This window comes from Podarcis liolepis (genome assembly GCF_965112155.1).
Source record: "Podarcis liolepis genome assembly, contig: HAP1_SCAFFOLD_253, whole genome shotgun sequence".
Taxonomy (NCBI): Eukaryota; Metazoa; Chordata; class Lepidosauria; order Squamata; family Lacertidae; genus Podarcis; species Podarcis liolepis.
In genome coordinates, this window is record NW_028148726.1 from 42 (window position 1) to 6,417 (window position 6,376).

Consider the following 6,376-nt stretch of genomic DNA (forward strand, 5'->3'; position numbering starts at 1 on the left):
GTCTTGGTGGGCAGGATGTGGTCAATCAGCTTTAATTTACCAATCTCTGTCCTGCATTATCTCAGAGAAGTAGTAAAAGACTGGTTAAAATGGACCTTCTGGAACTTTTTCACGTTCTGAAAAGCTCATTGCTAGCTGAGTTCCTAAGGATGTTGATAAATATTGTTTTAAATCCCAGTCATTCAACTATACGTACTGAAGGCTGGAATTTTATTATGTGGTTGAAATTATGAGGTTTTCTTATATATTGGTTTTTGTGTGTGCGGAAATCTGTATTATTTTTGCTTTAATAATAACTGATTTTCAAGATTTTATTTGTTGTAAGCTGCTTTAGAAGGCTTTGCCCAGAAAACCAGCATGTAAGTCTTTTGAAAGAAAGACTAGTTAGATGGCAGCTTGTGTATCATTTTTGATACCTGGCCATCTAATCTCTTAAGCAATCTTGAATGGGGGCATGCTGTACTGTCGCTGTTGCTAGTAACAAAATGTAACAAAATGCTGAGTTTATTGATCCCTGATTTTACTTCATAGTCATGGGTAATCCAGAGAGAAAGATAGATATTCAATTGCGTTTTGGTTTACAGGAATTGTGTGCCCTGTCGTCACTCCAACTCGTCTCAGATTGCGCTGGACCAGTGCAAAACCTCGTGTGCTTACAGGTTGCATTATGCTGAAAAATCTTCAGGTAAGTGAAAAACAAAATCATCAGTATCAGATTGCCTACAGTTGCCTTGGTGACATAGCGAAGAGACTGGCTTTTGTGGGTTGTAGCTCAAAAGAACACTACTGATATGGGGGTTGTTGCTATTTTTACAATAGAAGGCATTCCTTGTTCTAGCTAGTATTAATATTTTCACACAATAATTAAAGCAAAATCTCTTTTCTCTTGAGAATGTAAAACCTAAATAACAGAAAATGGGGTTGGCTGGCATTGGCTAAATGTCAAGGTCGGGCATTTCTAGGCCTTTGAGAAATTAATTCTGCTAATGACAAAACCAGACACAGTAATACAGGAAGGAATATTTCCATAAGCCTATTATTTCACACTCCGCTTCTCCATATACAGCTACTCTTATTTCACATTATGAGGTGCAAACAGTGGAAGCAAAATGTGCAGTTGAGACTAAGGCGTTTAAAGTATATCCCACCCCTCCTATTATCTTGGGAACTGTAGTTTACCCCTCACTGAGTTACAATACCCTGCACCTGTACAAACTTGTTTCCTGGATTCTTGCCGGGGGGGGGGGGGAGGCTTGAAATATATGGCATGTATGCAGCCTAGCTCTATAAACTTAAGAAACCCTCTCATTCCATATAAACTCCCCCAGAATTAAGATCATGTCCCTGATCTCTTAAAAGTACAGACACTACCAAAGGTGGGGCTCTGATCCCTAGAGAAACAGAGGCAGCTTGGTGGTGGCTCCATGAGGCACTGCAGGCAGAGAAAACTGTACTGCATCCTCCAGCAAATTAACCAGGAGAGCTCTTTTAAGCTGTCCAGAATTTCCTGACTCCCACGAGGGGGAAGGACCTCTAGAACAGGGGTCGGCAAGGTTTACCTCGCCTGGGCCGGTACACTCCCGCAGAGATCACTCCATGGGCTGGATCGCATCTGCGCAGGCACAATTTCCGGCACCGCAGAAGCAAGTCCGCACTGCGCCAGTGTAGTGCAGCGCATGGGGACTCGCCGAGCAGGCAGCTCAGTTCGGAGGCGGCTCATGGGCCGCTTAAATGACCCCCGTGAGCCACTTGTGGCCCATGGGTCGCAGGTTGCCGACCCCTGCTCTAGAACATGGGAAGGCAAACTAAGGCCCGTGGGCTGGATCAGGCCCAGTTGCCTTCTGGATCCGGCCCACGGACAGTCTGGGAATCGCCGCATGGATCACTAGCACACACGTTTTTTCCCTCTTCCTCCCATGGCGGTGGCGGCGGTGCCTCCTCCCTCCCTCCTCCTGGCTTCTCCCCGCCCTGCCTAGAGGAGGAAGGGGGCTGGGCTTTGTTGGTGCCAGCAGCAGCAGCGCTCGAGCAGCCACCATTTTAAGCAGCCCCTCTCTGGAGTCCTTTCGTGCACCGCTCGTCATCCCACTGCCGCTGCCACCGCCAGCCCCTGCTGCTCTCAAGACACAGGTAAGCAGCCACTGGGGCTCGTGGTGCTCTTGCATCATTCCCCCCCCCCACAAGGTCTGAGGGACAGTGGACCGGCCCCCTGCTGAAAATGTTTGCTGACCCCTGCTCTAGAACCTTTGAAGACCTCCTGTGACCAACTGGCTACACATTTTGAAGATATAAACATTCAACTTCAGAGAGAGATAATGATGGTGGTTTTAGTGGATGGTGGTTTTCAGCTGCATTTTACCTTCTGTTATTTGTGCACCGCTTGGAGAATGAAATCTAGAGAAATAAATCATAACTTGACGCTTTTTGCTAGCTGCAGCAATACTGAGATCAGTGGTGTAACTATAGATCTGCCGAACATGTACACTCCTTGTTTTGGATAATGCTTTTTAAGAATAAGGTGCCTTTTTGTATATATCGGAATAAAGATGTCATTTATTATATTATTCAACAAAAGTACAATTATAAATTACTTTATTGTATTAGGGTTTATCTTTATCTTTTAGGTTTATTGTGTGGACCTTTTGAGGGGACAGTGTGAATTTTACTACTTCTTCTTTTTGCAGAATGCACAGCTGATGATCCAAGCCACTTCAGAATCTTTTTCATAATTTTTATAGTTACATTTCTGATTGGGTTGCTTAACGTGCTTATAATCCGACAAATAATTCTTCAGTGGAGCAATAACAAAATTAAATCTTCATCTGATTATAGAATATCTGCAACTAAAAAGGTAACTGATGTCACTGATCCATAATGAATTTTTTTTTAAAGGGGTGCTAGTTGTGTGGGACTTTCTGACCATTTATATTCTCTTCTCCTTTAAGGATAAAATGTTCTTGCCCACTGTTTGTACAAAAACTGTAACCTACAGACGTGATAAGCCTGAAGAAATCAACATCAGCAAGTTACAAGTAAATGAAACTTTCAAATGTAACTCCTGAAGACAGGCTGCTTTCTTCAAAGCTTTGTTTTCTCAGTCAAGAAGTTTATTTGAAAGATACTTTGGGGGTTTGTGGTTTGAATACTGTAATGAGAAACTGACCTGAAAGCCTAGTTACACAACATGGCTAGATTTCAAACAGAGCTGCTCCATTTTGGAAAAAACAAATGTGCATTAACTACTGATTAACATGATTAAACCAATTAAAGCACAGATAATTTGGATTGGGGCCAATTCAGTCCCATTTAGGATCAACAGGATCAAATTGGCTTAAATTTGACTGTTCTGGCATAAGCAGGCTTCTTACCTCTTCACAACACCACTCTGCATTGTAGCACTTTAACATAACGTAACTTATTTAGTCTTTAGCATTGGCACGTAATGCTAATCCGAACTGGTGTTGCAAACGCACTGATCTCACTTTAGTTAAGAAAAGGTTTGGTCTACATTTCCCAAACGATGTAAAGCAAAATGTAGCTGGCACAAATCAGTGACAGGTCAACCGTTGGCGCTTAACTCCTGTTCTGAGCACTGGGGAGAAAGCAGATCAGAAAGGGGGAAAACGTGGGACAAAATACCCACAGAGAGAATTGCCTGCAAAACAAAACAGAAAAGATTGAAACAGTTCCTTACCACCATCACTCTGGCCCCGATAATCGCAAGCCTTGATGTCCTACGTTGCACTAATTTGGAGGAGAGAGGCTAAGTAGGCTTGCATCCAGCCTACTAAAAAGCAAAAACACTAACAGAGCAATCGAATTCCCCTACCCAGTCATTGTGGATGGTACTTGGATGAGATGCAGATATTTCTCCAGCCTGACTCCACTGGCCTCCACCACCAGGAGAGCTCCATCTTCAGCAAGATAGCCCTACCAGCAAGAAGTACCCTAATGTACCTCCCAAAATGGTTGGTGGAAACTGCTGGTAGCATAGCCAGTGGAAACTCCCGAAACACAGGAGATGGTGGAGGATCCTGTGCTGACCCCTAACTGCTGCCAGGTCGCAGGCACTCTTATCTGCACCAGCCTGGGAGGTAGCACAGCCAACAAGTCTTTCCCACTACCACCTCTCCCTTCCGCCCTGGCTGGCACAAGTGACTCTTAAGGCTACCATTCTACAGCATGCTTTGCCTAAGGCTAGCCCTGTTTCTATCCGTGGGTCATAACCCCCATGCCAACATGGGCTCGAAATGCTGAGAGTCCTTGCGGGGGGCTGTGTTCCTTCTGGCATCTCAGTAAGGAGACTCGACTTGCATCCTGAGAACCACTGCTTTATGTGGAGGAACGAATATGGTGATCCTTCTGTGTTGCATTTCAGAGAACACTAGATAAAAGTATAAGTACGTTTGTATACAGAGCACACTTTATGACTCTCTTTTCTATACATACTAACTATTCTGACTTTGTTTGCTTCGAGTCTTTCTAAAATTGGATAGAATCATTTTGTGTAGAAGACTGGAATAATCAAAGGGGTTAATCACTACTGGATTTTTTTAAGATAATTTTTTTTAATGGGTCGTTGTTACTTAGGAATAATTACTACATCAAGAAGATACGCTAAAGCATTTGACTCAATTTGACCAGGGTGTGTTTTTGTGTATGTGTGTACACACACACACACACACACACTATATTTTCCATTATATACATGAAATGGAAAATATAGTGTTAGTGCAGGAAAGTGTGATATGGTAAGCACATAAGAAGATGGCAGTAGAGAAATAGAGCAAACTGAGTCAGTCACCACTCTAGCTCTTGTCAACCAAAAATTAAAGCTGGTATATTTTAGTATTTTAAAGCTCTGCCCCTGGTCCATGCATGCATGGAACTCTTTTCCTAATGCTATTGGAAGCTCTTTGCATCCAGCCCTGTGGATTTTTGAGTGAAAAATTATTTATTTTTGGAGATAGTGGAGTTGTGCTTGGCTGAGGCTACAAGGCTCAAAAACTGCACAATCATAGCACTTTTAGAATTAGAATGTATGCTGTTCTTTGGAAAATTTTGCAACTTCTCTTGCTGAAACAACCAAATCTCTTTGTGTTTTTATTCAGTCTCCCCGATACTTTGCACACTCCTTAAAAAAGGTACGCAATTAGTGCCAATATACTTAAGTATGCCAAGAGGAACATCATGCTATCCACGATTCCTGCATACAGATATGTCAGGTTTTCCTTCTGTTTGCCATGCCACAATCTGGTTCATACTTCAGTATCGCTATACAATTCGAACACATCTAATTTGCAATGTATATTTTGCAGTGGTTTCTGATACTTTTTGCTTCCGTCAAGTTTTAATGTGTACTGTATTTTTTTTTTTTTTTTTTTGTAAAAGCAAACGTGGATGAGTCCTGTTTTTATAGATTCAGTGCTTAAAATGTGTAGGCTCTTTCTAGGAAAGAGGAGTTCAGAGTAAAAATAATTTCCCGTTGTTCAATATAAGATTAAACACTTTGAAATCACTGCCGTAACTTCTGTTGAAGCTTACTACATGTTTTTATTTAAAGTGTATTTTTGTAGTGTTCGTGACTAACTTTTTTATTTCAGTTTTATTTATTTATGTGTCACTTTAGTACATTGTGAGATAGTTTATTTTTCTATGAGAGCTGCAATAACTATGACTTAGCATTAATTTAATGCAAAATTATTGTACTTGGTCTCTAACGTTAAAGAAATATTGTCTCTAATCCATGGTTGACATTTTGTTATTTTGCAATAATATTTAAACAAAAAACCTGTAAAAGTCTTTCCTCTTAATTTATTTTACTATGAACTTTTGCCAAAGAGTTATTCAGCCCCATTGCTAGAATCCTACACATTATCATTTATGTGTAAGTCTTATGGGTATGAAGTTGAACAATATAAGTCTCAAGTTTTGCTCTCAGCTATCAAGTTCCAAATTCAAGGAACCACAAGATCAAAGATTCAAAATGGTTTAGTTGGAGAAACAATCATGTGGAAATATGGTTGCCTCTTATTTTCAAAGCAATTTTGCTTTAAAACATTTTTCCAAACCCAAACTTGGTGTTAGGCGGTGGGTCAAATGGGGGTAACATGCAATAGCTTCAGGTCTCTTGAAGTGCAACACAAGTGAGTGCTAAATGGGAAAGAAAGAAATAGAGATTCAGTCCAGTAGCTTTCTGTGAAAAGAAAGTGCTTCCCTATGTGCTTAACTCAAGATTCCAACTGCATTGTCAGCAGCAGATACTAAGATAGTTAATGGCAAAATGCACATCTAAACAGCAATGTTTTGATCCGTCTTCTAAAGGCAAAGCTAAATCAGAATTATTCAAACCTGGGTCCCCAGATAGTGAAATGCAGCT

At 41.2% G+C, this 6,376-nt stretch overlaps 1 long non-coding RNA gene across 1 annotated transcript; it reads left to right on the forward strand.

Annotated features, from left to right (window-relative positions):
• Positions 1-253: 253 nt before the first annotated feature.
• On the forward strand, positions 254-5,796 carry LOC310699040. Its single transcript, XR_014521903.1, has 3 exons — positions 254-685; positions 2,682-2,848; positions 2,943-5,796. It is a non-coding gene; the product is annotated as an uncharacterized lncRNA (long non-coding RNA).
• The last annotated feature ends 580 nt before the right edge of the window (positions 5,797-6,376 follow it).